Here is a 17203-nt window from a genome sequence, read left to right on the forward strand (position 1 = left end):
TTAATTAATCATGTGTCTAAATGCAACAAAAATTGATATTGGTTTAATTCTTTATTCTTGCCATATTCTTTAAGCTAAAATTAAAAAATAAAAACAACTGTCACATTCTCTACAGTGTGTATCAATTTCTTCAAGAGATCAACGAGAAAGTATAATACTAGACCAGTCTTTCAAGTCAGATATGAATGATACCACTACCATACATTGATGTGCTGATAAAAGATAAACACTCATGACTCTTGTTTCTTTAAGGGTTCACCTTGAGTGTCTGGTTGTATAGACCGTGATCAGATAATGAGTAGCTAACACATGTGGATTAGTGGGGTCTTATTTGACAGAAATTAGACAACACTCAACTACATAATTATATGAAGATAATTTGGGCACCTTGCTGTAAGTACCCAGAGAGACAATGTAATGACTAAAAAGTACATGTTAATGAACCAAATGCAAAACCTTAACCAATGCCAATAATAGATGAAATAAGGTCACAATAAACCTCTTTTGTTGGAAGGGTGTGATAGTGACAGAGGTGCGTATCATCAATTTCACAATTCTTGCATTAACAGTGCTTGAGAAATGATGAAATACAAAATGCAACCTATCAGTGAAGCACAAAATATGGGTCAAAATGATCTACTATTGAAATAAGGCTGTAGTGCTCATCAAAATGTATCTCCAAGTTTCATTAATTTGTTAATAGTAATAGCATGTATATAGCATCCCAAAAACCTAGATGAAGTAATGAGCCAAAAGAAAAAAAGATAATCTAAGCCAGTAAAATGGGAAATATAGGTTGTACTGACCTATTCTGATAGGGGCATAGTATTAAGAGATGTATACTATTATTTAGAATAACAATTAAATCATGAAAAGTAACAACATCAAACTAAACCAGTCAAAAATATGGATCACAGTGATCTACTTATAAGCTGGTGGTGTAGTAATCTAGATGCACCATCTCACCAGGTTTCATGATTCCAAGCATAACAGTCTAAACAGTAGATAGAAACCAATATGTTCACAACCTAAATTCAAAATCTCAACATAAACCTGTAAAATGTGAAATGTAGGTCACATTGATCTTCTTTTGTTGTAATGGCATGGTTCTAACTGAGAAGAATACAATGAGCTAGTTTGATGATTCTGGTGTTGAAAACTGCTTGTGGATGAACCCAAGTGTCAGTAAAGCATGAAATATTGGTCACAGTGACCAACATATGTATTTTATATGTAGTACTGATCATGATGAAACTTCTAACCAAGTTTCATGAATCTATGTCAGTATATATATATATATATATATATATATATATATATATATATATATATATATATATATATATATATATAACAAAAACATAACCTCATAAAGTGACATATCAAATGCAGGTCATAGTGACTTTCTTCTGTAGCAGTGATTCTAAACAGAGATACATACAGTCGTCTAATCTAGTCTGATGATTTAACCACATACAAAACATGAGAAATAAACTTCAAACACAAACTTTAACCAAATTCAGTAAACCATGCAATATAGGTCAATGACCTAATTTGTGATAAGACTGTAGTATTCATATAGATGTATCCCCACCCAAGTTTCATGCATATAGGTATAAAAGTACATATATATGGAGCTAATTGCAAAAACATAACCCAAATTTGATAGGTCACAGTGAACTTTTCTAACAGTTATGCGTACGATCATCTAGCTTAATGATTCTACCATAAACAGAGCTCAATAAATAAAGTTTAAATTCAAATGAAATCCAAGTAAGTGTGAAATATAGGTCGCAGTGACCTATATTTATATTGTGGGTATACTACTAACCAATTTGCATCCCTTCTCCAAGATTCAGGATTCCAAGTAAAACAGTATTTATAAAGTATGAAAGCATCTTCATCTATATGAAAAAAGTTAACCAGAATGTATAATTATGAAATTAGCCCCCTCTTCATAGAACAGGTTCTACAGGATCAACTTCAAATTATTTCCTGCATAGAATAGTGTGGCAGCTTATCACGAATTAGTAGAGTTGACCTAAAAAGAGTCTCTTCCACCAAATCAAAGTTGTGAAACAGCTTTTGAGGCCAGTGGTATGTAATCATGTACAAGTGAGCAGAACAGCATTTTGAGATGAAAAAAGGGAATATAAAATTTACATGACAGGAGATAAACCTTTAATTCCATTACTGCAAGACACAAAACCCTTAAAGATGAAAGAAGTGGGAAAAGGGCAGCATGATTAAAATAAGATCAAAAACCAATAAATCAATAAATCCACTCACATCACACGTTTCAACAGTTCTTTGTGATTCTGTAAAAATTTTCCAAATAACCAGTACATCTGAATACAATTTGTGTGATCTGTGCCACATAAAATAAGACATGTCCATAAACTGTATTCACACAGTCTGGAATCTGTGTCAGAAGGTGACAACTTCTTCCAGTGAATGCTCTTTTAAATTATTTTAAAATCAAAGCCTAGATAAGTTCTTTTGTGATAATATTTATCATCATCATTATTATCATCATCATCATCATAAAGCATCTTTAAAATTTACCAAACAAGATTACAATATGTTTTAGAGCATCTGTTGGCTAAATGAGCACATCAGCTTCTGACACATTCCTTTATGGCTGGCATACTTACTGTCTCAAAATCTGGAAACATGTGGTTCTGCATGTAATAATTCACAAATGTATTCCATGGTCTTTATTTGTACAAAACATTTCTATATAAAGATTATTATTATATTATTTCCAAATTTTTAAATGAAGTGCTAAGTAATATTTTGCCCAAAACAAGGAATATAGGCAGTATACCCAGTGGATATACCCACCTCTTTATGTTAAGTGAAAACAAGTTGTGGGGTATTACAGTTTACTCTTACCCATCTGAATGGACAGGAGATCATGTTTATAGATCAGCAAGCATCCAATCAATTTAGATTCCAGGTGATAAGTTAACTTCTTCTATACAAATTTCAAACACTCTATGGTACATTTTTCTTCTTTGCCCAAGGAAAAACCTCATAAATATTTGGGTCAAAAGCTCTATGTGTAAGGTCACTGTTGCTAAAAATACATTTTGTCTTAGCATTTCATTTCTGGATGATAGCTTTTGGTTATTAATATGTTTCGTTTGCATAAGGAAGAAAGCTATTCATTTTAAGTTCTAGTAAACTGATTACAATCCAACTTCGTAGTACACCGTATCGACCTAGGTCAAATAATGAATCCTATAGATTTTGAAGACAGCAACTTTAAGGTAAAAGACACTGTTGCTAAAGAAAAGAGAAGAGATTTTGCCCTTGCATTTCATTTCTTAAGTTCTTGTAAATTGAATTCAGTGCAACTTGGCACATGTGTTACCCTTAACCCAATGAAAAAACCTACTTATTTTGGGATCTGCAGAAGCTTTATGATCAAAGTCATGGTTGCTAAAAATAGATTTTGCTTATGCACTTCATTTCTGGATAACAACTTCAGCTTTAGGTAATATAATTCAATTAAAGATAAAGCATTTCTTCCTATAGGCCCAGAGAATAACTCTTGATTTGGGCTGGGGGAGGTCAGTAATCTAATATCAAAGTGACGATCAATAAAGTACAGATTGGCCATCGATCTTATTTCCAGGCAAGACTTTCAGCACTACATAATTTTTTTGGTACAAATCTCTGTACATGTATTCTCCTATTCCCAAGCAAGATAACTACACTGTATTTTCTTTGTGCATGAGGGGAGGGGGAGAAACTTCAAGGTCAAATCTGTTGTTACTAACCACAGATTCAACCTTTTGATTTCATTCTGGACCAAACTTAAGCACACTTCATCTGATTTGAAATAAATTGGACCGTTTGAAGTTCCAGGTCTGTGTCATTAAAAATATATTTTTCCCTTATATTTCGTTTCTGACAGTAATTGAATTTGTAATCAATAATTTCTAAATAACTTATTTCAAGGTGTCTCTAAGTAGTTTTGATGGTGTATTGATAAGATTATATTTGTACTAATAGACAGACAACAGGCCATGCTGTACACTGTTCAGGTCTGTAACTAGTAGAGCTAAAAATTACAACTGCTGTAAGCTTGCCCTGCACCAAGAATACTTATAATACACCATTAACAATCATCAAATTTTCTCACAAAGCATAATTTAGTTTTAGTTTCTAACCAATATTCCAATAAAATATTTGCCTGCAATTTATCCTCCAAATATATGTTGCCCAACTTTCTCAAGAATATGAATAAGAGAATTCTGGAAACATCTGCTTTGGTTTTGCTGTTTTTGTGTTTGTTGTTGTAGGGTTTAATGCTATTTTCAGCACAAGATAGGCCATACATGGTGGCCAATATTAATGGTGGAGGAAGAACCCAAGAAAACCCCAGAAAGAACCACGACCCACGAGAAGCTACTGGCAAGCTTTCTTGCATACCCACATTGGCCATACTGAGACTCAAACCAACGCAGAGTGATCTGTAATGGTGAAAGCTTTAGACCACTCTGCCACTTGGGGCCCCGGTTTGGTTTTGCTGAGTTTAAATTCCATTTGTTTCAGCACATGATATACTATACATGACTGCTAGTATATTTGGCGGAGGAAGAACCAATGACCCACTGAACCACTGGGAGGTGACATGTGAGTAATCTGTAAAAACGAGTACATTGGAACACTTGGCCACCCAGGCCCTCCTAAATGTTGAAAATAAGACTAAGGTGCAACAAATTTTGAAGCTCTAACTCATTCAATAATGCTACCAACCCAAAAAATTCAAGTGGATTTGCGATAAGATTTTCATGATGGCTATATTGGATGTCAGATGATCAGCATCAGTTTCATTTGGGACCAAACAAGGCACCATAAGTAGTCATCTGATGAATATCCCATGTCAGTATGACTTTCCACTCATAAAGAATGGTAACAAAAATAATTTCACAACTGCTGCCATGGTGGCCATGTTGGACAAGAGATTGGCACCATTTTTATATAGGATCAACAACATATCATCAGAAGACTTTTAGTAAAACCCATGTTGATTGGACCTGCCTATCATATTGACAATATTGGATTTCAGATTGTCACCATTTACATTTAGGACCAATTAGATATAATTTGATGCCTTCTCATGAAAACTCCAAATCGATATGATTTTCTGCTCAGGAGGAATTAGCAATAACCTGATTTTTTTAAATGGCTGACATAGCAGTTATGTTGGAATTTAGATTGGCACCATTTTCATTTAGGTCAAACGAAACGTTATAAGAAGTCTTTGAGTGAAAACTGCATGTTGATATGACCATCCACTTAAGAGAAGTAGTGACAAAATGAGTTTAAAGCTGGCCACTGGAGCAACCATACTGAATGTCAGAGTGGCACCATTTTCTTTAGGAGCAACTAGATCTTGGGATAAATTGGTATCTAAAGTTTCATTGCAATCCTTCAAGTATTATAGCATGAGTAGCAATAACAAAATCTGTGTTAATGAATAAACCAATCATGGACTATGGAAACAGTTCATCCCATAAGTTCTTCAGGTCTATGAGCAGGTAGTTGAGCTAATAAAAACACTATGTCAAATGTAACCAACTGTTTGTTAAGTAAGTTTTGGAGTTCTGTATCACTCCATCAATATTTTCCATTGTAATTTCATTACAAAGGTAAAATACCTCAACTACAATATGCAAGCATATCTGCATTTTACACATAGAAAAGGAGTCTCACAGCTGCACATACATGTACAAACATGTACTGCAAATGGAATATCATATGTCTGTTTTGTGACCTTTTCTCTAATAATGACCTTGAACTTTGAGTTCAAGACTTGTCTGATGCATGATGAGACAGTTTCATTAAAATATCTGTATAGGTTTAAAAGTGACAGATCACTGATGTATCATCCCTTGTTGTGCCCTTGATCCTGAGACAAGGGGTATGAATTGAATATTCAGGATAATGTCAATATTTTTTAATGAAATATCTTAATTGATTTAAAGTTATACCCATACATAGGTAAGGACTACTGGTATATATGTTGCCTTTCTGTAACTTGAATGCGAGGCAGCAGGCATGGCAATGGTATCTGACACAACGTAAAAACAGGTGACTTAACTGACCAATGTTTCACTAAAATATCTTGGGTGGATCAAAAGTTATACTCTGGACAAGGTTACAAGCCATAAAATTATATTTTCCTTGCCATGACCTTGGTCTTGGAGTGGAGTTGGCTGGGTCTGGCTGGTTTGGTATGCAACATACCATCTGGTCATGATATATACTTTAGCTAAATTTCATGAAAATCGTTCAAGCTGTTATTAAGTCACCCACTGGACAAGCCAAATTGGGATTTTTTTTAAGACTTCATACACTGACCTCCATGAGTTTAATGAAACTTCATATACTGACCTCCATGAGTTTACATTATCTCATCCGTTTGTAGCACAAAAATAAACATATCTAAAAAAAACATTTAAATATTGGGTATAAGGATACAAAATTTTATTAATTCTTTACGTTAAATATAATTTCTGAGCTTTCAAATCTAGCATTTCTCTTTTTCACTAAAGAGAATAATTTTAGCAGAAGGAGCAATAACAATATCAAACATTGTTCTCCTTACAAAGGAAATGCAATCATAGCTTCTCTATTGAATACCGCATTATAGCTTTGTGACGAGTGCATATACAACTGTTCCATGGAGCTCTGTGTCTCACTATATGCTTGACAGTACATCCCTGAATCTGACTTTCATAAAGTTTCATTCAAAACTTTAACACTTAACCACAATTCTCAAGCAGACAAGACAAGAATTCCTTGTAGTTCAGAGTTGATTAAATTTAGACCTACAGTAATATTAACTTAAATTTTCAGTTCAATACAGTAATTAATGTTGAAGATATGCCACTTTCAGAAAATTCAACATCATTTATGACAATAAAATGTTTATTTGTGGGGGGGGGGACTAAAACTAATTTTAATTATGTAATACTTAACTGCCACTACTGCCTTGCTTACCTCTTCCAAGATAAAAATACCCTCATCTAACTCATAATTCCATCCTCCCATTAGATGGAAAGTTACAAAATATCTAATACTGAGAACACAGACCAAGTCTGACTCCCACATCATATGCTCATACAGGATACCCTTCCTCTTTTTTCTTGGACCTAGAATATGCTTAGGAGTGGGAGGAGTGAATCTTGCAATAGTAACAGGTAAGTATTAATGATTAAAAATGAGTTTTATCACCCTCAAACTACATTTTAACAGCATAATATATTACCTGTCACTACTGCCTTGCTGAATTTGCAAGGTTGGAGGAAGGCTGAAATCTAAAAAATGCCAGTATAAAAATTATATACTCACTATTACTAAGCTGCAGAAGACTGGTCCACTATTTGTGCTGCAAGTTATAAAAAATAAAATTTTTTTGCTCTGGTGTGCCATAAACTGAAGGTAAAATGAAAAGAAAGTAGTGTGTGACTGCCAAAACATGGCTCTCATAACATTCTCCAGTGACAAATCATTAAGATAGGCCCATGAAGCAGCAGTAGCCCTGACTTTATGGGTTTTAACTCTCATGAACAAAAGGTCCATCTCAGTGAGGAACTAGTAAGCTCTCTTGATGGTAAGGACAATCCACCTGGAAATGGTGAATGCTAAGATATAAGTGGAGCCCTTAATAGCTTTCTGAAGTGGCCAAATACTGCTATAAAACCCTAACTGGGCACAGAAGCCTATACTGATCATCCACAGCACAGACATGGCCAAGACTGGGTATCTCAGTCAGAAGTGGAGCTACCAAAGGATTGACAAAGGAGAGAAACAGACTCGTAATTTCTACTGAACCTCAAACAACTGTTTTTTCTATAGACATTAGGCATGTAATTGCTCCTTCAACTTGCAGACACTAATGAGAGCAGGAAAACAGTTTTAAGGACAAGTACTGGTTCTTTAAATCAAACCCCCAAATCTGTGTCAATAATGATGGACTATTGTTGGTCTGATACCACCGATTCATAAAACAGAGATAATTTGCAAACAAATCTGTCCGCAAAATATTGGTGTAAACTTTAGAGACTTACAGGTTTTTCTCACATCCCTTGAGTTATTGTCAGTTGAAGAATCTTTTTGGTTATATTTACATACTATTTCCACATTAAATCCTACGTTTGATGACTTGGAAATCAACATGGAATAGCACAACCCTATGTCAGTTGGCCATTTTGAATTTTGTGCTAGGTATGTGTGCTACCAAATAGAGGTAAATGTCTAAACTATACATGTGTACGTTCTGGTAAGATTAGCATGCAGCAAAATTACACATTTTGATGAACAGGTTACATCAGACCAACAAATGGTCCATCAATATTAGCACAGATTTGGGGGTCTGATTTATCACACAAAGGGAAAGGTTCTCAAAAGAAGCTTCATCCACCAGTTCATAAAGAGGGATCAGAGTGCATAAATCACCAAAGAGATGCCATCTTGGCATTAGTGAGCAGGATACCAGCCTTTGCAGCTCAAAATACTTGATCAGATCAGAATATGGAGGTTCGATCCAATAGATGAATCCTTAAAGAACTTGAGTTTAACAGACAGGGCTGAAACCAAACATTTTCCCTCATCAAACAGGAAGTCTTAGAGAAGAAAGTCTTCCACTGCATTCAGGGAGGGACATCTAGGACCAAAACACTTCCAACTGCACCAATCACACAATATTATTCACTCTGCATTTGAGTCAGGATGAAGGCTTGTGTGAAACTTGTCCTGGTGGATTAATGGCTTGAGATAAGGTAAACATGAAAGTTGGTCTCCTGGGTTGATCTACCAACAGAATGAGCTGAGCATTGAAGGTCCTGACTTTTGTAGACAATTTACTGAATCATCCTGAAAAGGTGTGAAGGAGTCAGCAAACAAATAATCCCACCTTAGGCTCAATGTGTTCACTACCAAAGCCGTCTCCAGGATAGGGCATACATAAAAGGGGAGCTTCTTGTTCATCATCATTGCAATTTTTAACAGGGTCTCTGAACCAGATTAATGCAGAGGCCATTCCAAAAGGACCACCTTACCTCCCCTGGATAGACTGTTTTCCATAATATTTTTCTTGCCTGGAATATGGCAAGCATGGAGACTAATCCCCTCCAAGACTGTCCAGTGAAGGTAGTTCCAAATCTCCATGAAAAGAGAGGGAGCATGTGTACCTCTCTCTGTCTGCTACTACCAATGGAGAAGACCATCACGCAATGATATTTGGTTCACACATCTCTGACAGGTTAAAAATACCACACTCATTTCCAAATTATGTTATGGATAAGTTCTCCCTCAGACCAAAACCCCTGAGGAGCTATCCCTTCTGGCTCCAAGTGAGAGCCCAAACCCAAAAATGACATATCAATTATCAAACAGAAGTGACTGGCCTATCAACTCAAGAGGTGATGAAATTGTTACTGAAAAAACTCTGAAGTGACAATGGATCCTCGTGCAGTTTCCAGCTTGGCAGAAAAAACTGGAGAGGGCACAATAAAAATCATTCTAGGGTAGCTAGATTCATCAAGATTTCAAAGTCCCCAGGAATAGGTGTAGGCGAATGGGCACTGAGGTATTGGCTTAATGTGCCACCAAAAGTGCCAGGATGCTGTCTATCCTGTCCAGTGGAATGCAAACTCACCTAAGGTTGGTAAGGAAGTTCATCCCCATGTAAACAAAATCCTGAGAAGGGATAAGCTTCGATTTCTCTAGGTTCAAAATAAGCAATAACCTAGTCACTGTGGACCAGCTGCAGTACATATCTTACAAGAGAGACTATGAGACCATTGTTTACCAATGAGTCCTCAAAGTACAGGAGGATGGGGATCCCCAAGCCCTCAGGTGGGCACCAACTACTCCCATCACCCTGACAGAAGCCTGGGAAGTGAAGGCTAAGCTAAACAGCAGAGCCTGAAACTGGAAAACATACTGATCAAGGAAAACCAGAGGTATTTCCTGTGAGAAAGAAAAATTGGGACATGAAGGTACACATCCTAAAGGTTGATGGATATTGGCTTTATGTCATTCATGACTGTAGTGGTCCAACTTGAGTGGTTTCTTTTGAACAAATGTGTTTCTTCTGAACAAATGTGCTTTGGTGATATGATTAATGATGAAGCTAAACTTTGTTCCTTTTGTGGAGGTGAGGAAAATTTGGGAGCTGAAAGCAAGAGACTGGTCATTTACAGCCCTCACTACTTCCCACTTCTGCAGAAGGGTGCATCTGTCCCCTTAACTGAATAAGTTGTGACTAGTGGAAAAGGATGGGGTCCTTGACACAACAAGCATGTGGGTTAAATGTTCCACTTTGCATTTGTGTGCCCCAGCTTTTGCAAACTCCACACAAAAATCACACTGAAATTGAAAGTATAATTAAAATATTCTGTATAACAAGTTTGCTGAAAATTGGAAATAAAATTCCAGAGGTAAAAAATGGTAGCAAATAATACCAATTCACCAGATAAAAGGAAGAGTATAATTCTTTTTCAGCACTGCTACATTAACATATTGCTGTGGTTGTTGGGTCCAACGCCATTTTTCAGCACATGATAGGCTATACATGGCGGCCAGTATTAATGGTGGAGGAAGAACCTGGGAAGACCCAGAAAGAACCACTGACCCACGAGAAGCTACTGGCAAGCTTTCTCACATACCCACACTGGCTGAACCCGAGACTCGAACCGGCACAGACAGAGGTGAGATGGTAGTGGTCTGTAACGGAGAGCGCTTTAGACCACTCGGCCACTCAGGGCCCCTTAACATATTGCAATAACATCCTCAGATATAATAGGACAGATTAGAATAGCCCTCAGATTTATAAGGACTGAGGAATTATCACATAATTAATACAGAAAGCTGACTCAATTGCCAAAATACATCTTTGGAGCATGAAAAAAGGCAAAATTTTCACCAATGAACTGCACATGTCTGACATGTACAGTCATCCAAGAACAAGATAAAGGGTATTCAGCCTATGATGTGGAAGTCCCGACTGGGTATGTGTTCTCTCTGTTCTAAATGTTCTGGAACTTTCCATTGACTGTGAGGATGGAATTATGAGCTTGGATGAGAGTACTTTTGTCCCAGAAGAGGTAAGCAAGGCAATAATGACAGGTAATGAGCTACTGCTATTAAGATGTGATTTCTGTTTAAGCAAGCTATACAGGATTTCTTAGCATATCAATTTATAAACTTTACACCCACTGAAATATACCAATGTTCCAGTTGAATGAAACAACTATTTACATGCAGAATACACCAGACTTCAAAAACAATGATGAACCAAGCTTATTGCTGAAGCAGGCAACACAAGCAATACAGGAACTCTTAATATGTAAACATATTAACTTTAAACCCATAGTAATATTATTGTAAAGTTTCAGCTGAATGTAGCCAATGATGTAGAAGATATGTGACTTTCAAATACTTTAATGCAACATTGAGACATTGTGAATTATGATGCTTAAATGGTCAGACAGGAACCCTCAGTATATCATTGTATAAACTTTAGAACTAAAGAATTTTCACCTGAATGCAACAACTAATTCATAAGACATGTGACTTTCAAAATGTTATAGGCAAAATTTTAGCACTGTTGAAAAGCCAACACTGGAATAGTGACTACTATATATCCCACCACATTTACACAGGCAAGACAACAATTATGTAGACTCGTATAATATGCAGTAAATAATATTTTATCAGTCAGTGGTTGAAAGTCAAATTTATACAAAAGTATTTTTGATTGCAGAGTATGAATGACTACCATACATCATCATGGTTTAAACTTGGATACTTATCCTTAAGAAATTGTAGACATAAATTTTAGATCTATACGGACAATAAAGAATTATGTATGATGAATGAAACAAATTTAGTTATATTACATTTGTGTTATAAACAAACAAAAAAAAAATATATATATATATATATATATATATATATATATATATATATATATATATATAAACAATTCAAATATTATTCACAACACTTATTTGTGAGATAAGTGAAAGGTATATAGATATGTGTGCTGATGTGACACATTTTATACATACTGATTGGTATTAAGTATTATTAAGTATGGCATAAGCCACACATTATTAAATATTATGATTATGTATTATTAAGTATGGCATATGCCACACATTATTAAATATTATAATTATGTATTATTAAGTATGGCATATGCCACACATTACTAAATATTATCATTGGTTTTATGTAATATTAAGTGTGGCATGCCACACATTATTAAATATTATGATTGGTATTATGCATTATTAAGTATGGCATATGCCATACATTATTAAATATTATGATTGGTATTATGCATTATTAAGTGTGGCATATGCCACACATTATTAAATATTATGATTGGTATTATGTATTATTAAGTGTGGCAGATGCCATACATTATTAAATATTATGATTGGTATTATATATTATTAAGTGTGGTATATGACACACATTATTAAATATTATGATTGATATTATCATTATTAAGTGTGGCATATGCCACACATTATTAAATATTATGATTGGTATTATGCATTATTAAGTGTGGCATATGCCACACATTATTAAATATTATGATTGGTATTATGTATTATTAAGTGTGGCATATGCCACACATTATTAAATATTATGACTGGTAGTACGTATTATTAAATATGGCATATTCCACACATTATTAAATACTGTAACTGGTATTATGTATTATTAAGTGTGGCATATGCCACACATTATTAAATATCATGACTGGTAGTATGTATTATTAAATATGGCATATTCCACACATTATTAAATACTGTAACTGGTATTATGTATTATTAAGTATGGCATACGCCACAAATTATTTAATATTATGACTGGTAGTATGTATTATTAAGTATGGCATATGCCACACATTAAATATTGTGATTGGTATTACATGCTATTAAGTATGGCATATGCCATACATTATTAAATATTATGGTTTGTATTATGTATTATTAAGTATGGTGTATGCCACACATTATTAAATAAAATGATTATACTATGTATTATTGAGTATGGCATATGTGTCACATTATTAAGTATAGTAACTGGCATTATATATTATTAAGCTGGGATTATACTGGGCTTCTCCAATGTTGCAAGTTGTGATTTTTGTCCCTTATTGTCGAGAAAATATATTGTCTAGTTAGTTTTTTGGGTACAACATTTTTGGCTGTTAAAAATTGTATATACAGTCTTGGGACTGGAGTGGAGAAATTCAAAGGCACAAAGACAGGAAGCTGCAAACTTGGATATTAAATTGCACCGAAATCTATTGTTACATAAACAAATCCTTTTTTCATATTGACAAACCACCCTAACACGGCATTGTTATGTCATAATACACTTATGCTGATGTCTGGCCATGTAATATACCCAAAATACTTGTGCTACCTGACTAGCTACAACTGACCACCACTCAGAAGGCGGGAATGGGAATCACTACAATCAACAGTACATGGCAATATTTTTTTCTTTTCGAAAAATGTACCAAACAAAGATAGTTTTGCTGAAACTTCAAAGAAAACCGATTACCTCTGAATCACCGATCATTCTGTATATATACTAAGCAAACCGAGAGAAAAAATAATCCTATTTCAATGTTCTACAATTATTTGATGTTGCCACAACAATAACAAACAGGCAGTTGTTTGGTCCTTTAGAGAGGGCCTTTAGTGGCGCCTTCAACACATGTACCTTCATCAAAGCAAGCTGAAGACCACTGATCAAATAAGTCAGCAACAAACTTAAATGAAAGCATTTTTTCATATTTCATAGTGATCGGAACATATTTATTGTGCCGTGAAAGTTTCCTGTTTGCAACAAAAAAGTTCATGCTTAGGATCACTACCAATTTAGGTGTAAAACCCAAATTATTGTTCCAGTATTTTGAAACAATAGATATCTGGCCATCAGATTAAATGAAGGTGGGACATCTCGCAAGAATGTTTGCTAAACTTTTATATTTGTTCACGTTTTCATTTCCCTATGAATAGCCTCATCCTCTTTGTAGCCTCAGCATCAAGGTAGTTATCTATGGCTAACCAAAATCAACTGACAATGGGATATACATGTAGATCAAACGAGGACTACCATTTTTTATACATACATATTAATTGTATTTTCTAATGGGATTTGTCTGATAAATGAATTTTCTAACATATGATCTAATACTTGAATTCATGGATTTTTCATATACATGTACATTATTTAACACATTGTTGATTATAATACACATATGTAAGTTGTCAATATACAAGTGTATTTCAGACTAGTTCCCTTCATTAGGTCAAAATTTCCAGTGTTTTGTTATTTTTTTTTCTCTTTGTGTAAATCCTAGTCACTGATGACAGGTCACCTAAAATATTTCACTTGTATGTGAAATTTCAGTTTATTTTCAGTGCCCCCCCCACCATCTAAACATCATCTTATGTCGACAATATTACCTTGGTCCAGACGGTGTTAAGATAAATAGATAGTACTGTATTATGAAAATGGCGACAGTTTTTGAAAATTTATGACAAAAAAATTGTAGTTGGCGACAACTTTATTAAAGCCAGTGCCAACCCTGATTAAGTATCATATATGCCACACATTATTAAGTATACTAATTGGTATTATGTATTATTAAGTATGGCATATGCCACACATTTTTTTGTATAATGATTGGTATAATGTAATATTAAGTATGGCATATAACACATTTTTAAGAATACTGATTGGTATAATGTAATATTAAGTATGGCATATGACACATTTTTAAGAATACTGATTGGTACTATATATTATTAAGTATGGCATATGACACACATCTGTAAGAATAATGACTGGTATTATGTATTATTAAGTATGACATATGACACATTTGTAAGCATACTGATTGGTATAATGTAATATTAAGTATGGCATATGACACATTTTTAAGAATACTGATTGGTATAATGTATTATTAAGTTTGGCATATCAAACACATTTTTAAGAATACTGATTGGTATAATGTAATATTAAGTATGGCATATAACACATTTTTAAGAATACTAATTGGTATAATGTATTATTAAGTATAGCATATGACACTTATTTTTAAGTATACTGATTGGTATAATGTATTATTAAGTATGGCATATGACACATTTTTAAGAATACTGATTGGTATAATGTATTATTAAGTATAGCATATGACACTTATTTTTAAGTATACTGATTGGTATAATGTATTATTAAGTATGGCATATGACACATTTTTAAGAATACTGATTGGTATAATGTATTATTAAGTATAGCATATGACACTTATTTTTAAGTATACTGATTGGTACAATGTATTATTAAGTATGGCATATGACACATTTTTAAGAATACTAATTGGTATAATGTATTATTAAGTATAGCATATGACACTTATTTTTAAGAATACTGATTGGTACTATATATTATTAAGTATGGCATGTGACACACATTTTTAAGAATACTGATTGGTACTATATATTATTAAGTATGGCATATTTCACACATTTTTAAGAATACTGATTGGTATAATGTATTATTAAGTATGGCATATGACACACACATATTTAGGTATACCGATTAGCTGTATTCCTGAAACTAAACTGGAGTTCATACTTGAACAAAACTGACATTCAATGGTGAACTAAAAGTATTACATACAATAGATTAGAAAATTCTAATTATTTAACTGTAAAATATTATTATAGAGAGTAATATTATGAAAACAAAACTAACTAACCTTATGAAGCCAAATTTCAGTGTGTATCAAGACTGAGAAGTTTCATCAATGTTTTGATACCAGTATAAATCTTCTAGCTACTTTATCAACTGTCAGCCAATGATCAGGAGTCAAAAATGTACACAGTTACTGCCCTTTGCTGAGGTGCATCTGTAGTGTTATGAACCAGTAAACCTTATACTGACTGACACTAAGCAGAGGTCGATATGATAGGATTGTACATTCATAAAACATCAGTCACCAAATCACACTTAAAGTCCAGATGGGCCATACCATTTAAGCATACATGGTACCTGGGAAGGACTTTTTAAAACATATTTTCCAGAATACTCTGGTTCCTCAAGGAGTTCATATGAAAATGATATAAAATTTGAAATTGCAAATATGGGTGATTACACCAGATTAAAAGTGCCTTGCATGGGTCACAAGTATATTTTACTGGAACAACCCTAAAAGTTTTAAATTAACTTGTATGATGCCAGAAAACAATAGGTAATGACTTCACATAAAACTCAAATTTACATTAACAGGATTAAGACAGTCTGATGTAATGAATTATCACAAAAACATATCTGTATTATGTAAAAATACTGGATATTTACTTTTATGAACTATATGACAACATTGTGAGGAGGTTCAATATTACTAAAAATCCCAATTTAATTAATGAAGTTAACACAGAAATAATGAGCATGCAGTATACAAAATTGTGATAACCATATTAACAAGTTTATCAAAATCAAGTCTCTCTCATCTGGTATTATGCAAACAAAGAAAAGTTTTAATTTTCAAATTGCATCACTCTGAGTTGGAAATTTTGTCCACCAGTTAGCTCAAGGACTTAATTAATCAAATGAAAGACCAGGAGGACTGTAGTCCCATGTTAAGATCAGGCTTATACAGTACTTCCATTCCAAGTTAATCCTGAGAAACAATGAAGTTATAGTTTGGAATCTCATAATTGGAAAACATAACAAAGAACTTGGCAACATGAAAAATCTGAAGAGGCATGTATTGTATACACCTCCCTTCTTCCTATTGATTACTGACATGTCTGATACTTTTAAATGGTAAAAATAATAAAACTCAGCAAGCAAACGCAGAGCTACTGAATGCAAAGAGACCAATGAATGGAAACAGGAAGTGTACACTACATGTAATATACATGCATACATGCTAAGAAAAACTTACAAACAACATGACAGGAGATATAATTAAGCATCCTCTAGCTGTCTGCTCTCCTCCCCATCCTGATAGATAAATGCAAATTTTCATGATCTCTAGACAGCGATAAAATCTGCATAAACTAGATTGTTCCAAAATCCCAAGTTTTCATTATAAACTCATTACAAAAGACAGCAGTGAAACACATTTCTAAAGTTA

General features: G+C 33.9%; 1 protein-coding gene across 1 annotated transcript in view; it reads right to left on the reverse strand.

Annotated features, from left to right (window-relative positions):
- Positions 1–17203, reverse strand: part of LOC149775307 (uncharacterized) — a 100656-nt gene that overhangs the window by 13782 nt on the left and 69671 nt on the right. The window lies entirely within an intron of this gene.

The sequence above is a fragment of the Sinohyriopsis cumingii genome, chromosome 19, assembly GCF_028554795.1.
Source record: "Sinohyriopsis cumingii isolate HCF-2022 chromosome 19, ASM2855479v2, whole genome shotgun sequence".
In the NCBI taxonomy this organism is placed as follows: domain Eukaryota; kingdom Metazoa; phylum Mollusca; class Bivalvia; order Unionida; family Unionidae; genus Sinohyriopsis; species Sinohyriopsis cumingii.